Here is a 22,820-nt window from a genome sequence, read left to right as displayed (position 1 = left end):
GTGTCTTGAAGATTAAATTCTGGACAATATTATCTAGGAATATCATAGCAATATGTAGGTTTTGTGAGCGTATTTTTGGGAACCAAATATATGATGGAAACTAAACATATAAAATAGAGAAATCAGAGCAAAAGATAGACTGCAATTGATTATTTTTTATACTTCTTTTAAAAACAAGAAATGATGAGAACTGTATTTAAATACACTTAGGCAGTGCTCCCTTATGCAAAGTTCTCAGATTGAAGGTTATACAAAGCTATTATTTACAGCCCTGCAAAAATTGACTTGCTTTTCTTAGGAGAGTTATATACTCTCTGCCTCAGTTTCCTCTCACAGCAGTGGTAATAATTCCCATATTTAAAATTCAAATATCAAGTAAGAAAAATTAGAAAAATGTTTGGCCTTTTAGAATAAAGGTATTTGACAAAATTCCAATTGTTTATAAATCATTTTTAAATTATTTATATGAATCTTTGACATTAAACTTCTAAATGTATAAGCAAAACAATTTCATTTATTCATGCTTTGAGTTAAATTATATAGGAATCCATCACTTAGTGATAGATTTTTACTTTACTTCAAAAAATAATTAAATATATAATCAATTTGTATTTGACATATGACAAATACTAAATGAAAATTTAAATACATCTGTATTTTCCTTGCTTGGTTTTTGAGATTTATGACAAATAGGCTTACCAGGATTGAGACACTCACCAAATATAGTCTATGTTAAGAAAGGTCAAAGGGGAAAATAAGTTTGATGAGCTTATTTTAATAATATTTTGTGAGATATACGTTATTAAACTTCTCCACAACTCTCCATTTAGTGAAAGTGAGACCTTAATGAGTCATTCAATGTAATGGCCCCTGACTGTCAACCTAAATAATTAAGATCTGCTAAAAAAATGATAATGTTCTGAGCATCTTCTAGAATTGATATACTTACTGTACTCTGAGATACTTTGGAAAGGACACTATCAAGGATTTAAAATACCATGGATAGGCAACTACTGTTTACATGCCTTGATAATTCACTCAACTTCTTTGATCCTGCCTCAATTTCCTTTTTGATGAAATGGCAATTTACTAAACCTTCTTCACAGAGTTGTGAGGATTTTTGAGATGTATGTGAAAGTCCTTCAAAAATCATTATCCTAGCATACTGCAAGGAATGGTTATTGCATTTTCTATTGTAGTTTAGCAGTGCTGTTTTGAAGAATTTATTTTGGAAGCACATTTATTTTGTATTATCAAAATAACATTTTTACTTTTTATGGGAATCCTGTGGCTAGCTTTCTGAGATGAGTATCATAAAGAGGCCATGCTGAATTTATGGAACATGTTATAGGCTATTACAAGGAATAATGATAATTGCATGTTTACTTAAAGTTGTTTCATTTTTTTCTCAAAAAGATAACGAATTAAAATGAATTAGAAGGAGTTACATACTAATAAATAGAAGCATAATTCATCTATTAAATCAATGCTTGTAGAAAAATTTCTACTAGCCAGGGTAGAATATATGCATACTCTGCCTACATTTTTATTTCTCTAACAAATATGAACCAAGTGTAGCAAATTGTTAGAATTTTCTAGGGCAATAATAGAATAGAAATAATAATAATAAAAATAATAATAGAATAATAACAGAAACATTAATCATATCATTCTCTATATTTTCTATACATTTAAAATACTAAGAAATAAATTTAACTAAACATTTATAAACTGAGAATATACTTGAAGTAAACAGAAAACCAACTGTTCTATGAAATAAAGATAATTTGTTATTACACATACCAAGAATTCCAAAGACATATTGATTCCAGAATTAGTTAAATTAACAAAGACATCAAGTACCTTTCTTTTCACTTTTCCTCTCTGTCATCCACAAGGCATTAGGTTTTCATTAAGCTAACTCTTTTTATAGTTATAAGACGTTTATAGAAGTTCTAGGTACTATATTCAGAAACGTTGATATCTGCCGAAAAAGAAAAAAAGAAGTACTACTTTCTTCTAAAATCTCTCTCTTTCTGTCTCTCTTAAAAAAAGGAAACATAAACTACTCCTCCCCACTAGCAAATATTGCTGATATCTTTTTGGTTAGAAAATATTAGATACCCATTTATAAGCCAATCACTGGCAGATAGGGGACAACTATGATTGGCTCAGGTTAATTAGAGTCTGTCTTGGAGGTATGTGATGGAGAGACAGAATTCAACAAAATCATGACTCTTTCCACAAAGATCGTGACTATGGGTGACTATTTTTTTCTGCCATAACATGAGCTATTGAAGATAATTAAGGTATTATTTCAACTCAAAAAGTTAGAAAAATAATGACAAAATAAATGATTTCATTAAATAAAATGAATTATTTAATAAATCAAAATAATTAATGAACTTGAAATCAAATAATATAGCATAGTTTAATAATGTAAAGAAAATATTTTTTTTAAAAAAAAGGCTAACTCAGTATGTAAACTTTTTGGCTGGCTGATCAACAAGTAAATTGAAAAGGGAGAGATCACAGGAAAATATAGGGCACATAACTACAGATTAAGAGATTGGAAAGAAGTCAGACACAAAAAAGTACATTATATAAGATTCTATTTATATAAAATCCTGAATGAGGCAAAATTAATCCTAAAAGAAGCAAAACTAAAGCTATAATGAAGGAAGTAAGGTTCCTTTGGAGTATATTATATAAGATTCCATTTATATAAAATCCTAAAAATTGCAAAATTAATCCTAAAACAGGCAAAACTAAAGCTATAATGAAAGAAGCCAGGTAACTGTGTAAAAAAGAGTAGAGGAAGTGATTGTGAGGCCAAACTAGGTGGGCTTCTGAGTCCTGGTAATATTCTAATTCCTTATACCAATGATGGAAACATGGATGTACTCACTCACTTGTGTATTCTTTTGTGTATGTTTTATTTCAATTTAAGTTAAAAATTGAATGGATGCCCATATCTATACCATATGTAGGAGGAAATTATCAATGTTAAAATGACATAAATTCTGCCCCAGTTAATCTAACCATTCAATCATTCCTAACTTGCTTTCCAAGGATTTTCGGATCAATTTAAAATTTCAACAGCTATATATTAGAACACTTATTACTCTCTTTTAAACACTGGGATTTATCTTTTAAATTATTATTTCCTATTTGCTAAATTCTAAAAAAGGCATTTCAATATTTCAATGTAATTTAAATTGTCTTTAGTATTAGTAAGGTTGAAATTAGTTTCTTTCTCTTCTTGATAGGATAATGAAACTTTTATAAAAATATACATGTGTTGTTATAAAAACTTTAAAAATGTTTCCATCCAAAAGTAATCAAAGTTTTATGAATAATGTTTCAGAAGCATATATAATAACTGAGCATATATAATGACTATTATGTATTATAATTTTAATTAATATTTAACATATAGTCATAATGTGTCAGTAATAATGATAGAATTAACAATATTTGTGCCAGGCTAAACAATATATGTGTTTTAAGAATTGTACATATATTAGGTCATTTATCCTCATGAAATCCCCATAATAAAGGCATTATTATTTTGTTTATTTTCTAATGAGAAGCCTGATTCACAATAAGGTTAAATAACTTACCTAAGTTCACAGCTACTAAGTAAAGTAGCTGAGAAACAAACCCAGACCATTTAGCTTTGCAGTTTAAGTTCTTCAACTACTATGTAACACAGAGACAAATAGACAGTGAACAGATAGGGAGATCCATAGATAGATGATACAGATATACATACATTAAATTGTAATGATATTACAAAATTTTTAAAAATTATAAAAACTTACATTCAATGCTATACTTTATAATTAATGAAGTATATTAGTGTTAACTTTTCATTATAAGACTTTTATAGAATAAACACTAATGGAAAATTGAGAAAATTGATTGATGAAATCTTTTAAAAAACATCTTTTGTTAAATTATTCTTGCATTTTGAAAATAGCCACTTAAATTGGTTTGGTCGGTTATTTTATTATACTGTTGTGCATAATTTGATAGCATCCCATGTAGAATTTTTCTGTCCCTGTAAGTTCATTATGCAGTTCATAAGTGTGACTGCACGTGTGCACACATTCTTTGGTAAGTTTTTTTTTTATTTTTTATTTTTATTTATTTTTTTAATTTATTTCGGCATATTATGGGGGTACAGATTTTAAGGTTTCAATAAATGCCCTTCTTCACTCTTTCTCTTCATTTGACCCATGATTATGTGAGAGTTCATTGTAAATGTAGGTGAAAGGGCTTATGAAAACGTAGTAATTTTCATAGGCCCAGTGATCTTCGTTTCATTGAAGGTTACAAAGTACATTTTTCTTCATTTTTAGGTCGACCTAATGTCTGAGGCCATACTTTTTCTTCATGTTAAAGAGCACAGTAGATTTCTTGATGCAGTTCTCTGCATCTGTGCGAGTCAGAGATTTTACAATTAGCTGCTTCTTGCCATGCTAGGCTGTGATTCTTCTTTGACCTGCATCTATTCTCAGAGAGGACTGTGATCCTCTTCTGATGACAGCTGTCCTGGTAATTGTTTGTGAAATCTTGTTTGTGAAATCTAATTCTTGTTTGTGAAATCTTCCTCTCTGCACCAAGACTTGTTTGCCCTCCTGTGGCTCCAAGGATCAAAGATCTACCTAGGACAACATTTTTTCTGCCTATGGAATATATAGATAAGCAGAGGGAACTAGCAACGGTTTGTGTATATTCTGCTGTTTTAACCACATTTTATTTACTTACCATCTCTAAGTTTTTCTATGTCTGTTTGCTCCAGCAACATACCAAACTGACTGTGTTAAACTGGTGACCTGTGACAGGTTTAGTCACCTGGGAATATTAATATAATAGCATCTGCTCTTGATTATTGCAAGTCATATAGGATCTGGATGAGTATCATTAGTAGGCTAGGAATTTACAAATTATTTCCTCTTCTTATAACCAAAGTTTGTTGGTCAAATATTTCCTTAATTCTTCTACTTAAAACAAGAATTTATTTTGTGTGAGTTGCCTCATAATCATTACATATGCTTCTTATTTTAATAAGAAAATATATTTCATCAGCATTGATTTATTTTTGACAAAGGAAAATTCTTTTATTTCACCTAATTTTTATTCTTCTGGTTATGACATTTCTTTGGCTTTTTCATTTACTTTTCTAAGTCAGTTTTTGCAGGAGGATGACCTATAATCTTTTTTATTTATTAAAATAAAATGTGCGCACAGTGAAATGCACAGATCTTAAGCATACAGTTGAAAAGTTGTAGTAATTATGTACATCTATCTGACCCTCCACCCTCAGGATATAGAGTATTTCTCTACCCACAGAATGTTCATATGTTCCCCTTCCAATTACTTATCACCTCCCTTAGGCTTCCAATGTCTTGATTTTTTATCTTGATTTTTAAATAGGTGTTTTCCTATATTATATAAATAGAATCTTATAGTACATAGGCTTTTACTTCTTTCACTCAACATGTTTTTGAGATTAATCCAGGTTGTGTGTATCAGTAATTCACTCTTTGTTAGTGCCTGATAGAATTACATTTTGTGAATACTTTACAACTTTTTATTCATTATTTTATTGATGAACATATTGGTTGTTCTAAATTGAATTTTTTCACTTTCTAATCATTTGCCACTAGTATATAAACAGTCATTGATTTTTTATAATATTGACTTTCCACCTTGAGAAATTGAAAATTTCACCTATTAGTTCTTATTTTTAAGATTCCTTAGAATTTTCTGGGTAAAAATTTATGTGGTCTGCAATTAAAGAAATTTTATTCCTTTCTTTCATACTTTTTGTCTTTTTATTTCTCTTGAGAGCCTTGATTGCACTGGGTTGGGCTTCAGATACAAAGTCAAATATAAATGATATGATATAGATACAAAGTCAAATATAAATGATATGAACAGACATATTTGGCTTACTCCTGAAATGAGGGGAAGTCTGGGAAAAATATTTTATCATTAATTATGGCATTAATTTTAGGTTTATTTTTATGCCCTTCTCAGGTTGAGAATGTGCCCTTGTATTTGCACTGAGAGTTTTTGTCACACATGAGTGCTAAATATTTTTACATGCTTTGTCTGCATCCACTAAGAAGATCATTATGGTTTTCTATGATTGATTTTCCAATGTGAATCTAAACTTGCATTCTTGGAATAAATCCCACATGGTCACCATGCACTTATATATTGATGAATTTCATTTGCTGATATTTTGCTAAGGATTTTTATGTCCATATTCATGAGAGATGTTTGTCTGTGAATTAGTTCTTATAATGTCAAGTCAGGTTTTGATGTCAGGGTTTTGCTGCCCTTACAAAAATATTTGAGTTCCTACTAATGCCCAGGGTGAAGTAAACTTCAAATTTTAACCAATTACTACTATGAATCTTTATCTGCCCCAGTGTTATCAAAATGTTAGGTAGATAATGAGGGATTCCAAATCTCCTTGGGACAAAACAAAACTGTACCCATCTTGGTCCTGCCCACCCCTAATTCTCCCTACCTGGTGGGGGAGGAAAACCCTACAAATCTGCCAATCAGAACTTGGTGTGCCAGCCAAGAATGCAGAGGACTCTCTAGCCCACAGGCCAAGGGCATGGGCACCATAAAGTCCGGAAAGTGACCCAGAACCCACATGTGTAGTTAAGGCTCAGGTCATGTGACTCCCAACTGTCCAACCAAAGTGGTTCTATGGTGACGTCTTAACCAAGAGGGAGGACCCTGTCCAGGCACTATAAAATAAAGTGTGGACCATAGCTAACCTCTTTCTTTGCACCCTTCCTTTGGCTCTGACTTTGCTGAAACAATGTGTTTAATAGTCATCTGTGGCTTATGTACCATGCTCTGTAAACCTATATCTTGCGCTTGCCCTGTAATCCTATCTTTCTCTCCCCCAATAAACTTCATTTTTATGCTTGCCTAACCTTGGTGCATCTGGTCATTCTTCGGCCATGAGTGTGCCAAGAACCAACAGTTTTGAAACTAAAACCTGACAAAAACAGCATCCAATCTCTCTTTTCTTAGTTACCAAAATCATTGAAGAATTGTTCTACCATCAATTTTTCTACTACCATGTATGGACCTCTCATTCACTACCATGTCCTTTGCAACCCATTCACTTTCACTTGTATGCTACTAAAATCTGTCATTGACTTTCTATGAATATGACGCCCTTATAATTAGTAAATGTGTGATTTCCCGATAAAATTCAGTATTGTCTATATTACTTATCATATTGTTGGGGCTCAGCAAACAACATCCCAAAGTATGGAATGCCAGCATGCTGAGCACTTTGAAATAAAGAAAATGAAAAGGTTTTAGAAGCAGCCTGAGAACCAAAGACTTTCTGAGCTTCTCGTGCTTCACTCCCCAAGCACAGGGCGGCACTTTCTCTGAAATTTCCTTATTGGAAGTTCTTCAAAAGAAACACAATTGCTTTTGATCTCCTCCCTGAATTTTTATTAAACAGAGAGAATTAAATTTATACTGTAAGAATGAAGGCTGAGTAATGGCACCACATTTAGACAGACTTTGCCACAAGCGATTGTCTGTTCTTCAGGTCCCATTTAGTTTCCAAAGAGAGTAATTTACAAACTGTTGGCTGTTTTTTGAGGCCCATTTAGTTCCTGTGAAAATCATTTGTTACCCCTCAAAATTGTCCATATTCCACATCTCCCTCTACCCTATGAAGAGGGTGATATTTAAACTTTAGCCATCTGGCCTCTCTTTGAGTCTCGTATTTTGTATGGCTTACATGCACACTTGCACATTAATAAATTTGTGTGCTTTTTTTTCTGTAATCTGTCTATTGTCAGTTTATGTCAGTGAACCTTCAGAGGGCAGAGAAAACTTTCCCTTTACCTCGACAGAATCATCTTGATTTTCTGCCTATTTCATTGACTTTTCTCATCTGTTTACTTTTCCTTAATCCTAGTCATCTCTTCTTTAATCTTCTTACTTTATATTCTCTCTTTGTACAATATCACTATTTCCTATGGATATAGCCAAACAAATTATCCTCAATATTAGTTTCAAACTTGAGTTCCAGGACCATATTTCTATTTTCTGACCACTACAGTAGTCTCCCCTTATCCAAAGAGGGTATGTTCCAAGACCCCCAGTGGATGCCTGAAACCACAGATAGTGCTGAACCCTATATATACTATGATTTTCCTGTACACACATACATATAATAAAGATTAATTTATAAATTTGGAATGGCAAGAAATTAACAAAAATAACTATTAATTTGGAATGGCAAGAAATTAACAAAAATAACTATTAATAAAATAAAACAATTATAACAATATACTGTAATAAAAGTTATATGAATGTGATCTCTCTCTCTCTCTCTCACTTGCTCTCTTTCCCTCAAAATACCTTATTATACCATACTCACCTATTTTCAGACCGTGGTTGACCTCAGGTAGCTGAAACCACAGCTACTAGAGAAATCATAGATAAGGTGGGACTATTGTACTATTGAAGCATTTATGACCGCTTCATGCCAAATACTTTTAAAGCTGAACACATCACATTACCTCCAAGTTTACTCTTTTGAGCTCTCAATATCTTGCATTTCCCATTATTTAAACTGAAAACCATAGATTTATTTATGACTCTTGTTTCTGATACTTGCTACAGATAGTCAGTTGATAGTGACCATCAATTCTAGCCCTGCAATTCTTGTCATATTCAGACTTTTCTCTAAGTCTCATTGTTTAGGTCTTGCAGCTTTCCTAGACTGCTATATAAAAAAAGGCCTTTTAACTGGTCTCACTTCTTTCAGATAACACCCCCACCCAACCCACCTTAAACATCACTATGAATTTTATCTTCTGAATGCATATGTCAGATCTCACCATTTTCTTTCTCAAAAAATGTATTTATCTTACCATGTTAAAAAAGAATGCAACATCCTGAAGTTTTTATTCAAGAAAGTCTTATTTTAACCCTATTAAATAATTTCAACATATTCTTTTTATATTTTTGTCCAATAAAGACCAATATATATATAAAGACCAATAACTTATTGTTTCTTGTATACCACATATAATTATAAATTTCTGTGCTAATTTTAATTCCTTAATCTGGATCTTTTCTCCTTCTTACTATATAAACTATAAATTAGTGGTTAATAATAAAAGCTTTGAAGCTAGTCTGTGTTGATTCAAATCTGTCTCTAATATTATTCAGCTCTGTGAACTTAAAAATTTCTCAACCTTTAGTGAAGTGTAAGATGAGGATTAAAATAATACCTACCTAACTTGGTTTTATTAGGATTAAGTCAGTTAATAAATAAAAAATATCATAAGAGAATACCTTGCAAACAGTAAACACTATTTGCTATTATTGCTATAATGTAAATATAGGTCCAGTTCAAAGGGCATCACTTTACAACAACTTATTTTGATCATATCTTATGTTTCCTATCAGATTATACAATTTTAAAGTGTAGGGTCCAAGACCGATTTTTTACTGTTATCCCAAAATACACAGCAGATATTCTTGCTCATGGTAAAACTCTAATCAATATTTGATGAATGAAATATTTAGTCTCCTCTGTCTTTTAAGCAGTCATTTGTACCCACTTTAAAGTGACGGATTGACTTAGCCATCTTGAACTTGATCTCAACCATTAAACTGTGTTCTTGACTAAGAAATAAAGAGAAATATTTTAAGGATATAATATGTTTGAATGTGGGGAAATACTACATTTTAAAATTATTTAGTAATCAAAGCCACATCACATCTTTGTCCATCTTGAATCTCATGAAGAGTATTAAGTTAATGGCCTTGATTCCCATTACCTCTTCACTCTTATGATTTTACTGAAATTATGTAAAAAATGTTATCATTTCTCTGGTGATCCTCAGTTAAAAGCGAAGACCTTCAAATTATTTATAGATCTTTTACCTTAGTTAAAATAAATCATAAAATTTATTAATTAATTTTAATTTATTAAGTTTATTTTGGTTAAAATAAATAAGTAAATTCATTTAGAATAGAAAGATGCCTTTCTATCCTATGATATGGAAAATAACAAGGTTTAATAGAAGATTCAGTAGCTTTCTTCAGTTTGTTAGCTGGACAAGGGAATGGCAAACTGGCATAAACAGCTCCCAGAGTGGTAATGGGGGTTGTTTGTGAGCACATGTGAGACTTTGCGTGTTGCTCTCCCAAAGCACTGACATTTCTTCTCACAGTAGACTAAGGTCCTGCGTGAACAATTGAGGCATGCAAGTCAGAAATATCCATATTTCTGTTATTCTTGTTAATATGATCTCATTAATATTTATATATTACTAACGATAGAGAAAATTGTTACACTACAGGTTCCTGTCTTTTATGCCATTTGGTACATCTGCTATTACTTAATCATTTCCTTCTGAAATGTAATGAAATCAAGAGGCATAAATCAATGCTTAATCCAGAGCTTCTTTTTTTTTTTTTACCATACTAAACAATATGTGATCAATAGGTGTAGTTTATTCTCCTATAATCATACATCCTGATGAATCTTTTCTCCATTCTTATGAGGACAGAACTATATTACATCTTTTATTCCTTGGTATTTTTAATCTGTCAGATGAATATTTGAATACTTTTCACCTACCAAATCTTGGGAATGTAGTCAATTATTATGAATATCTAGATGACTTAACTTTGAATTAAATGATCCGTAAAAGCAAGTCTCAATTTTCTTTCAATATTGGCAAGTCATTGTCTATTGATGATATGTCAAAAATATCATGTATGCCATTTTCACCTAGAATTTAGTCAGCAAATATATAGATAGATAGACAGATATAGATATAGACATATCTATCTATATAAGTATATCTACATCTGCATCTATCTATCGTGTGTGTGTGTGTGTGAGAGTATGTTTGTATGTTATGTAAGGTGATTTAATATAACCAAAAACTGCTGGTGATTTTCAGTATGTAATCTCTAAGAGTATATATTTGGGATACAAGCTCTTGGTTAATTAACTATTTAAATCCTTAGAGGATAAATTTTACAATGGTGAGAATCAGAATAGGAATGCATTATAATTAATATATATAGCAACTTCAAAGATTAAGAGAGTTATAAATCTCTTATACTTTGGTTATAACTTGTACTAACAAATAGTTTGACTAATCTGTGTATAATCTACCTTGCTGTCCTTTTATTTTTTTGCTCCAAAATCCCATTCATGTTCCAATATATGGTTTCTTATCTAGAAGCAGGTAAATCTACCCAGCAAAAATGGAAAGATGTCTTATATTAGCCACATTTCTCAACTATTTCTTTAGTCTGAAAAACAAAATTGATTTGACAACACCCATGAAAGCATAATGATGGGTTACTGAGTTTTATTTTTCACACATTTTTCCTAAAGCTTTCAGATTCAGATTTTATGTGAATTACTCTGTATTTGTAAACCAAACATTTTTGGTTTCAGTTGCTCTATCAAATGGTTCCAGGTCTTTGCTGAAGTCATCCGTGAATATAAGGAATGACATTTTGCTAGCAATGCACTTTATATTACAGTAACAAGTCTGAGCTTCTCTTATGTGGAATGACCCTGAAATGGGTACAGCAGGAAGTGATGAGGATCTATCAAGGTGAATGAATACTATTTTATTAGGTGAAGCAAACCATTTGCTCTGTCAACCTACCTTTTTTGCTTCAGTGATAATGAGGCCTTTGAGAAACTCAAATGGTCTCTTACATACCACACCTGATAAATTTCCATTTGTTACATCTACACACAGACACACTGCATTTTCTTTAGCTGGCTTTTCATTCTACGGAAGTTTTTAAAATTCGAATTCTTCACATCATACTTGGACTGTCTCCCTTGTTAAGGCTGCTGATGCATCTCTGGGTTTTAGTTCAACATAAAAACAATTGGTATTTATGAATGCAGATGAAACAATATAATGGACACTTGTACAGATTTTTGCTCTAGGGTGTGGCGGTAGCCACTGTTTCTCAAACCTAATCTCAGTTTTACCTTTGACCATTGATATCAATTCCTGGCCACCAACCACCCTCCCTTCCTTCTAATAGTATTATTTGTAATTTGCTGAAAATCATTTTGTTGGCTTACTCTTTGACCCTGATATGCAATTGCTCTTTTTATCTCCAATGTTGTAATTTTATAATCATTTGTAGAATTTATTCTACATACACTGTGTGCTGCTTTCTGTTCAACGAGCAGAAACATTTCATTTTTATAAAACTCCATTTTATTTCAAAGGAGGCTGAGTGAGTTTGTGTCATTGTAGTCTTAAAATGTTAACTTTCTCCAGTACAGAAAAGTAATCTTATCAGATAAGCCACTACCAAAGCAAAGCAAGAAGCTATATGTGAAGCTTACAGTAGTGTTTAAGCTGAAGATATTTCAAATAAGAAGAATAAATTAAATGAATTCTTGTTACTCCTTTAGTGTGGAATCCTATATAATCCTATATACTTATACTGGGTGTTTCCAAGAGCCAAAGATTTAGAATCTGATAATCCTAATTTACAATCTTTTCTTTATCACTCTGACAACCATTATACCTTTAAGCATTTGTAATATATAAGTGAAATAATTATATATTTTATAATTAATCTAATTGATTTTTATCACTATATTGATAAAAATATATCAATATATTATTGCTAAATACGACAATATATCGCATATGTATATCAGAATTATTACAGATGTTTTCTTGAGAAAACTAGCTTATGCAATATCCAGCAGAAAATGGCTAGTACAATATCTATCAGAAATTAGAAACTCAATTATAGTTGAGAGAGTGCATATGTTGTCCAATATGGTAGCCACTGATCATATGTGGCTATTTAATTTTAAGTATAAATTAATTACAATGGAATAAAATTAAAAATTCTGTTTCTTTTTATGTTGTCCACATTTCATGTGCTCAGTAGCTACATCTAGCTTGTGGCTATCAGATTGCATGGTGAAGGAAGTTCTAGTGGATAGTGCTAGTGGATGGGAAAGAACATGGTGTTTGGCATCAAACAGACCTGATTTCAAGCCTTGGCTTCTACCACTAGCTGGGTGAATGTGACGAGGTCATTTTATTCCATCTATTAAGTGTCGCATTGACCTGAAATTTTAAGAGTGAACTGAGAAGATCTCTATTTAGCCTTGAGTAATCCTGGAGTAGCCACCTAATCACAAGAGTGTAAGACACCAAGATCTTTATAAAACTAGGAAAGATCCAAAGTATAGCACCAAAAACTAAATGAATTTCTATTCCTGTGACAAATCTTGCTTTGTCTGCATATAATCCTTTTGGTCTTCCATTTCCAGCTAGTTTCTTTCACTAGTTGCAGAGGAAAAGCTTTTGCCTCCTCTGTTCCAGTTGGAGATTCTCAAAAGATTTGTCTGCGTTGCTCTCCCCTGACTGCACCACTCAGTGTGATTTGAGAGGGTGAAGTAGGAGGATGAAAAGAAACCAGCATAAATCAATTTTAGGTACCAGAGATGTGTCATTATATAAGTAGGTTGCAGCTGACATTCAGATTATTGATACTGCACTTTTCCAACACAAAGCTGGGAAGCCAAACATGGAGATCATCTAGCTGACTCAAGAGCCAGGCAGAGGACACAATAGCATCTACATGATGTGTGCCACGTAGGCTATTGTGAGGGATAATTGAAAGAGCATCAGTGAAGCACCATTTTAAATGCATAGCTCCTGGTATAAGCTGTATGAATAATGATCGTTGTCTTTCAGTTCCTTTTTATTCATTAGAAAGATATGTAGAGAAGCATGAATCCTTTCTCTCTCTCTTTTCCTAAGAAGGTCTTGTATAAGTATAGCGTTTACCTGATAAGAGGTCTTTATAGCATAATTCTTTTTCTGGAAGGCTTTTCTTCTAGCTCCAAATTTCCTTCAAAACCTTTTTATTAACCCTCTTTGCCAATCACACCATAGCTTACTCAACTGCCCTCCTTCACTAATTCTCTGTGTTTTATCTGCTTCAATGCTTTCCAACTTTTTCCTTCCTCTTCCTTTCCCTGTGGAGCCTCACCTGAGTGCTGTGGCCCACCATGGCTGCATTTTCTCCTCTGGATTCTTGTAGTAATGATTGCATTTACCTTACCATTATGGTGTACTTCATTAATTTTAAGATACATGTGTACTGTTTATTAGCTCAATTTAGCCATTCCACAATATAAACATATTTCCAAAGATGTTGTACACAAAAGGTATATAATTTTTACTAAATTAAAGGCTTTGGGTTAAGATATGCCCAAATTCGTGATCTTAGCTTTGTTCTTCCCACATTATATTAGACTATTAAATCAATATTTTTAAAAATATTCTTTTTTGCATTTAAATGGCTCTGAATTTGGAGCATGTATTGTAATTGATAACATTTCACAATCTCTCTTGGCTTGAAAGTATACACAGTGTATAAAAGTGAGGCACTTGAACTCATAGAAATCAAATGTTTATGGGAGAAATTTGGAGGAGAGGATGAATCAGATACAGGTATACTTTAGAGATATTGTGGGTTCACTTCCAGACCATCACAATAAAGTGAATATTTTAATAAATTATGTGAATTTTATGATTTCCCAGGTTATATAAAAGTTATGTTTATGCTGTACGATAGTCTGTAAGTGTGCAATATTATATATAAAAAACGACGTGCACACCGTAATTAAAAATTATCTTATTACTAAAACATGCGAATGATCATCTGAGTCTTCAGCTCGTTATAGTCTTTTTGCTGGTGGAGGGCCTTGCATCAATGTTGATGATCAGAGCGGTGGTTGCTGAAGGATGAGTTGGCTGTGGAAATTTCTTAAAATAAGACACAAATGAAGTTTGCTGCAATGATTGAATCTTCCTTTCATGAAAGATTTCTCTGTACCATGTGTTGCTGTTTGATAGTATTTCACCGATGGAAGAACTTCTTTGAAAATTGGAGTCTATCCTGTCAAACCCTGCTACTGCTTTATCAATCAAGTTTATGCAATATTCTAAATCCTTTGTCCTTATTTCAACAAGGTTCACAGCATCTTCACCAGGACTAGATTCCATCTCAAGAAACTACTTTGTTTATTGATCCATGATAAGCAACTCCTCGTCTGTAAAAATTTTATCATGAGATTGCAGCAATTCAGTCACATCTTCAGGCTCCACTTCTAATTCTAGTTCCCTTGCTGTTTTCATCACATCTCCAGTTTCCTCCTCCACTGAAGTCTTTAATCTCTCAAAGTTATCCATGAGGGTTGCAATCAACTTCTTCCAAACTCCTGGTAATATTGATATTTTGACCTCCTATGAATCATGAATGTTTTTAATGACATATAGAATGGTGAATCCTTTCCAGACAGTTTTCAATTAAGTTTGGCCTAAACAGAGGAATCATCATCCATGGCACCTACAGACTTATAAGATGTATTTCTTAAGTAATAAAACTTAAAAATTAAAATAATTCCTTGATCCATGGGCTGAAGAATGGATATTGTGCTAGCAGGCATGAAAACAACAGTAATCTCCTTGTACATCTCCATAAAAGCTCTTGTGCATTGTCAATGAGCAGTAATATTTTGAAAGGAGTCTTTTTTTTTTTTTTTCTTAAGCAGTAGGTCTGAATAGTGGGCTTAAAATATTCAGTAACCCATACTATAAACAGATACACCGTCATCTAGGCTTTGTTGTTTCATTTATAGAGTACAAGCAGAATAGATTTAACATCATTCTTAAAGGCCCTATGATTTTCAGAATGGTAAGTATTCATTGGCTTCAACTTAAAGTCTCCAGCTGCATTAGCCCCTAAAAAGAGAGTCAGATTGTCCTTTGAAGCTTTGAAGCCAGGCATTGACTTCTCCTTTCAGGCTATGAAAGTCCTGGATTGCATTTTTTTCTAATATAAAGCTATTTCATCTACATCGAAAATCTCCTGTGTTGTGTATCCATCTTCATCTATGATTTTAGCTATATCTTCTGGATACCTTGCTATAGCTTCTCCATCAGCATTTGCCCCTTCGTCTTGCACTTTTAGGTTATCAAAGCAGTTTTTTTTTTCCATAAACCTCATGAACTAATCTCTTCTAGCTTCAAACTTTTCTTCTGCAGCTTACTCACCTCTCTCAGCCTTCACAGAATTGAAGAGAGTTAGGGCCTTTTTCTGGATTAGGCTTTGGCTTAGGGAATGTTCAGGTTGGTTTGGTATTCTCTATTCAGACTACCAAAACTTACTCCATATCAGCAATAAGGTTGTTTTGCTTTCTTGTCATTTGTGTTCACTGGAGTAGCACTTCTAATTTCCTTCAAGAACTTTTCCTTTGCATTCACAACTTGGCTAACTAGTGCAAAAGTCCTAGCTCTTAGCCTATCTGAGCGTTTAACATGCCTTCTTCACTAAATTTTAATCATTTCTAGTTTTTGATTTAAAGTAAGCGACGTGCAACTCTTCCTTTCACTTGAACACTTAGAGAGGCCATTGTAGGGTTATTATTAATAATTGGCCTAATTTCAATATTGTTGTTCTTTAGGGAATAGGGAGGCCTAAAGAGAGGGCCAGCTGGAGAAGCAGTCAGAACACATACAACATTTACCTATTGAGTTCACCAGCTTATATGAGTACAGTTCACGGTGTCCCCAAACATTTACAGTACTAACATCAAAGATCACTAATTAGAGATAATCATGAGAGTTTTAATAATAATTTAAAAGCTTAATATATTGTAAGAATTACCACAATGTGACACAGAAACAGGAAGTGAGCCCATGCTGGTGGGAAAATGGTATCCATAGATTTGCTCTACTACAGTGGTGACAAAAATTCAATTTGTAAAAAAAACACAATTTCTGTGAAGGACAATAAAACAAGGCACAATAAAATGAGGTATGCCTATATCTTCCTATACTGAATGAATATAACAAATGTAAAGTATATTTCATAGTTTAATGATTTATTTATTTAATATTCATGAATTTTTAAATTTCTCCTATTATTAGTAATTCTTTATTGAACATTTGTGTACCTGGAAGTTTCAAATATGTGAAAAGATAATTTCATAAGGACAGATTCCCTAAATAAGATGCATTTTAAGGCTCTTGATAAATATTGCAAAATTATTCAACAAAATGCTGTTAACAATTTAATCAGAAAAGCATTTGCACTTTCTACCTATGTGTTTTGAAATGACTTTAGTTGTCCCATAGTTGGAGAATGTTCATCAGCATGTCAAGTCTTTGCGGCTCAACGTCCTGTGATATTTCCATTTGACATTTCTGGTTGAATAAAATAAATAGTACTTAGCTTACCCAGAGGGCTTCTGTTTTCGGTCATCATTTAGTACACACTTGATTAGACATCTGAACACCTTCAGTATCCCTGGGAGAAGTTCTTGATTTAGGCAAGCTTTCTGTTCTTCATCTAATTTCAACATTTTTATATTGGGCTAGATTTAACGTAGGCAATGCATATATACACAGAAGTCTGTGGCAGGACTATTGAAACAGAAACAAACACATTCATTAGGCTGGTTCAATGCTATAGAAAGTGTGGTTCAAGGACATCACCTGGGATTTTGTTAAAAATGTAGACTCTTGGGTCCTACTCCTACTATTAAGACCTACTGTGTTAGAAACTTCATTTTAATGTTACCCTTTGACTCATATGCACATTAACTTTTGAGAATCAGTGATGTAGGTAATTATGAAGTCAAACTGAGAAATAGTTTTCTCTGTCCTTCATTGTTTAACAATTGCTATCACTTCTGTACATGACAGTCACAACCAAGTGTAGAAAGCAATCCCCTTTCTTCTCATGTATCTGTGTTTTATCTGTGTAATTCTTTCTTAAGATTATTGTCATATGTGACAGTCTTATGATTTGACCTTGTTAAATGTTCTGCCTCAGCCAATCCTTTTTGTGAGAGAGAGAGCCTTGTTCTATTGCCCAGGCTGGAGTGCAATGGCACAATCCCATCTCACTGTGTGATACCCCTGCTTCAAACTCCCCAGTAAGTAGGACTACAGGTGTGTTCCACTAAGGCTAACTGATTATTTTATTTAATTTTAACTTTATTTTATTGAGACAGGCTCTCACTATATTGCCCAGGCTGCTCTTGAACTCCTGGGCTCGAGCTCTCTTCCTTCCTGGTCCTTTCAAAGCACTAGAATTATAGACATGAGCCATCACACCCAGGCTCAGCCAATACTTTCAAAAATCTATTTGAATTATCTTTCTCTACTATTTCAAATAGATTACCTTTCTTATGTTAACAGCATTGCAAAATTTTGCTATTGGTCTCCATATAGAGTGTGTAGACATTTCCAGTCATTTACTCGAATTTTTGTTTTTTAATTTTCATGGGGACTTAGTGGAAAAATATATAAAACAAATGGTTTTGCTGTTCTAACATGTGCATGCACCATACAGAAATATAGAAATTCACTCAAGTGTGATTCCTGGGGAATAACGTGCTAAAATTCTCTCATTCATCCAACAAATATTTAATAAGCATCTACAATTTGCCAGATCTGAGTGATAGGAATTTCACACTGAAGACAAGGGGAAAAAAAGTCCTTATTCTCAGGAGGCTTACACTGCAGAAATAGAGGATATATAATGGGGAAGTAGAGAAGTAACCACAAGAATTTTAAATATTGAGGATTACTATGGAGAAAATAAAAGAGGATAGTGAGCCAGAGGAGCAGCGAAGGTAGTGAAAGAGCCATGGCCCCACTGCTGTCTGGAACAATGCTAGTTTACATGTAGCAAATTTTAGCTCTTTGGATCTTACTCTGGTGTCAATTTGGAATTGTGTGTGTGTGTGTGTGTGTGTGTGTGTGTGTGTGTGTGTGTGTGTGTGTGTATTTATGCTACTGTTTCCAGATTCTCTATCTGGGCATATAGAGCTGGTCATGAATTAAGTATATCCTCTGTACTCTGATACAGTCTGTCTGTTCTGTTCCTAGTAACAATGACTATTCAGACTTCCATTACAGATACTACATTGCTTTATTTGATGGTGACCTGTCTAGGGTGTGAATCCTCCTTGTATTTCCAAAGGTGAGCTCAGTGCCTAGTGCATATTCAATGCTTTGAGAAAGATTAAGTAATTGAAATATAAATGAATGATAGAATAAATTAAAGAAATTGGCCCTGGGTCATTTGACTGGGTTATATAAAGAGATATAGCAGGCCAGGTACGGTGGCTCACGGCTATAATCCTAGCACTCTGGGAGGCCTAGGCAGGAAGATAGCTTGAACTCAGGAGCTCGAGACCAGCCTCGGCAAGACTGAGACCCCATCTCTACTAAAAATAGAAAAATCAGCAAGGTGTAGTGGCACATACCTGTAGTCCCAGCTACTCGGGAGGCTGAGGCAGAAGGGTCACTTGAACCCAGGAGTTTGAGGTTGCTGTGAACTAGGCTGATGCCACGACACTCTAGCTTGGGTGACAGAGTAAGACTCTGTCTCAAAAAAAAAAAAAAAAGAGAGAGTGAGAGAGACAGATGGCAAACATATATTAAACATAAAACTGACTTCCATTCAAGTATTTATTCTATTAGTATTTTATTAAACTCACTTACTTATCATATGTTTCTTAATGAAGAACAAATTACAAATTATTGCCACTTAAAATTTCTAAATAAACCTGTATACATTTGGAAGAGAAGAATTGATGTCCTTGGCAAGCTTCTCCCATCTATAGGTAGGCTTCTTGCTGCTGCCTTTTAGCATGGATTGGAAGTAGTATGCTGTATCAGTAGTGTAGAACTTTCAAATGTGGCAGATCTAGTTTGTGTGCTAGTTTTAAGTACTCATATTTTCTTAAACCAAAATAACAATGAATTTGAGAGGAAAACTCTTTTCTTCTGAGTATGACATATCTTTAGTATAAAGGCAGCATAATTAAGATCTTTTCAGTATACTGTGTTATATAAAGAAATAGTTCATCTTATATATAACCAAGATATATCACATCTCCCTCACTCACACACACAATAAGAAGAAACACTTGTGTTAGTAAATAAAAAAGGGATAAATTAGATTAATTGACAATTTGTTTTTTAAATATTTTTCATCTATTCTAAGTCAACTTTATTCAACCTAATCCTACATAATAAATATTACACATGTTCCTAAAAGTCAATTTTTCTTTATACCCCACACAACTTGGTACATAATAGTTTAGTAATACCTTTATTCAGCAAAGATTTGTCAGGAGATAAAAGCGTTGGATGTCCAATGGTTAAATGGCAGATGTAGTGCCTTTTTGAGGCACTTTACCATCCAGTGGACACAATGAAAATAAACTAGGTATATATGTATGCTTTTTTCCTTAGCTTAATTATCATACATTATGTTTTAATAACTAAGGTACCACTATCATGACTAAAATGAGTAGTTATCTTGAAATTTTATTAGGCTTTGATTTCCCAAATTTTTAAAATTTGGTTTCCTAGACATAGTAATTTCAATAAGGTCTGTCTAACATATTTGAAACCTGTTTGTCAGCATACTCGTGTCTCTATTTTGGCTGTTTGGAATCTAGAGTAGATATACCATACCAGACAATGGAGGCGGGGGAGGAAAGCTGTGCCTGGAGAAAGCCAGAGAAAGGAGCTCACCACTGATTCCAGATCTGCAATCTTCAATAAACACACATTTTCTAGTCTACAACTGAAATATTTTAGAATTTCGAGACAGCTAATCAGGTACTTTTCAAAAGTATTTAATTATTATTTTAATCTGTAATTAAAGGAGTTCAGAGATAATATTTTGGCTAACTTTAATATTCTTGTAAGGCAACCTCCTCTTAAAAGTTTTGGACAGAAAGGCCTCATGAACTTGGTTAATTTAATGTTGATTATGAAACATTATTTTCTATTTCTATGTCATCTGGGAATTTGTTTTGTTAGTCTCTGTTCTGCCTTATCTTTATTGTTCCGAAAAAGCATTAATTAGCTTTTTCTAGAGCTTGAAAATCAAGAAAACATAAACTAATCTACACCCTCTTCCTTTCTCTCTCTCTCTCTCTTTCTCTCTCTCTCTGTCACACACACACACATACACACACACTAGATATAGATATGAACAACCCAATGTTGGAAGAAGTTCAACATGTTTAAAATGTCTCTCTAGATTATTGTCAATACAAAACAGAAATCTAGCCCTATACAAATACAGTGCTTGTTAAAAATTATTTACATCAAAGTCAATGTTATATATATAATATTTTACACATGCCCACACACATAGACTGTATGGAGACATGAATGGATTTTATTATTACTGCATAGAGCTAACTTTTTCAAATCTTCATAAATTTTCTTTTATAAATGAAAAATTATGAGATAGATATCAGACATAATTTTGTAAACATCAGAAACCACCACTGTCATATAATCCTTTGAGATTTTTGGCATTCATACTTGCTTAGTCTCTACCCACTAAGTGAAATATAAATCCTCAAAATTTTACCAGATAGCACCAGCTCAATAACCAGATGCTCCTTGAAACCATTCTAGATTATTCCCTGTAGAAATGGGAGCACCCTAATTTGACCACCTTTGGGTTCATTTGTAACCCTCTAACTCTCAATTGTTTTGATTAATTCTATACTTTTTCGGTCCACAAATCTAACTTAACGCATTGGTTAGGTCAGTCATCCTTACAAAATATTTGTAGAAGTATTTACACACGAGGTTAGGGATGACAGAATGAATAAAACACAATCTTTCTACTTCCTTGGAACATAATTGTTTTAGGGAGGAGAAAGACATATAAACAAATAAATTTAAGGTATGCTATGCATTTTAATATTGGGAGTTCAGAGAAGCCCATACTGAATGAAGTAACTTTTTAACTGAGTGGTGAGAGTAGGTGTGGCTTCTCCAAGCGCAAGAGTGAGTGTGATCTCTCACTAGAATGAAACAGTGTGGTGTATTTTTGCAATGTTGTGATGCCTGTTTATCCTGGAGTGTGGTGGACAAGGAGGAGCTGATGCTGGAGAGGAGTGCAGGGGTCAGGTCAAAGGGTGCAGGGGTCAGGTCAAAGGTGCCTTGTGGACTTTACTAAGAATTTTAGCCAGTGCAAAACTGAACACATACATGTCCTGGCCCCTTCTCCTACACTGCGTATCTTGGCTAATGGAATATCCTTCATCTTTTCATTCCCAGGAAAAATTTAAGAAATATCCAGATCCCTATCTTTCTCATATCATGACATTTAGGTGGGTCCTACCTTTTAAATACACCTCTAAACCATACCCTGTCTCTTTCTCCTACATCACCATCCTCATCATCTTTTTCTTGGATTATTGCAATAGCACTATGTTGTTTTATCTGCCTAGAATTCCACTTTCCCATCTATTCATGATGATTCTTTGTAAGTGATCTCTTAAAAAATAAAGTTTAATAATGTTAATGGTCTGTTTAATGAAACTTACTACCTCACTTACATGTGAAATGCTTTTTTTTTTTCTTTTCTCTTTTCTAATGCATTGTCACCTACTGGAGGTCAGACATGATGAATTATCTTTGGGTCCCCCAGAGCAGCTATACTGTAACACTAACTAATAGTAAGATTTAATACATGATGAGTTAAATGAATAAATAAATAAACATTCTTGAATTTTATTAATGCCGTCAAATTGTCCATCTGAAAAAAAAAAAAAAAACTAAAAGGGTATATTTCACTCTACCCTTTCTTCCCAAACTCATACATTAATTTTAATATTTGGGTTCTTTATCTTCACTTTTTAAACATATTTTTTGCTCCAAAGAAAA

This window comes from Microcebus murinus, chromosome 3 (genome assembly GCF_040939455.1).
Source record: "Microcebus murinus isolate Inina chromosome 3, M.murinus_Inina_mat1.0, whole genome shotgun sequence".
NCBI classification, from domain to species: domain Eukaryota; kingdom Metazoa; phylum Chordata; class Mammalia; order Primates; family Cheirogaleidae; genus Microcebus; species Microcebus murinus.
The sequence above is the reverse complement of the archived record's forward strand: the minus strand, read 5'-3'. Positions refer to the sequence as shown.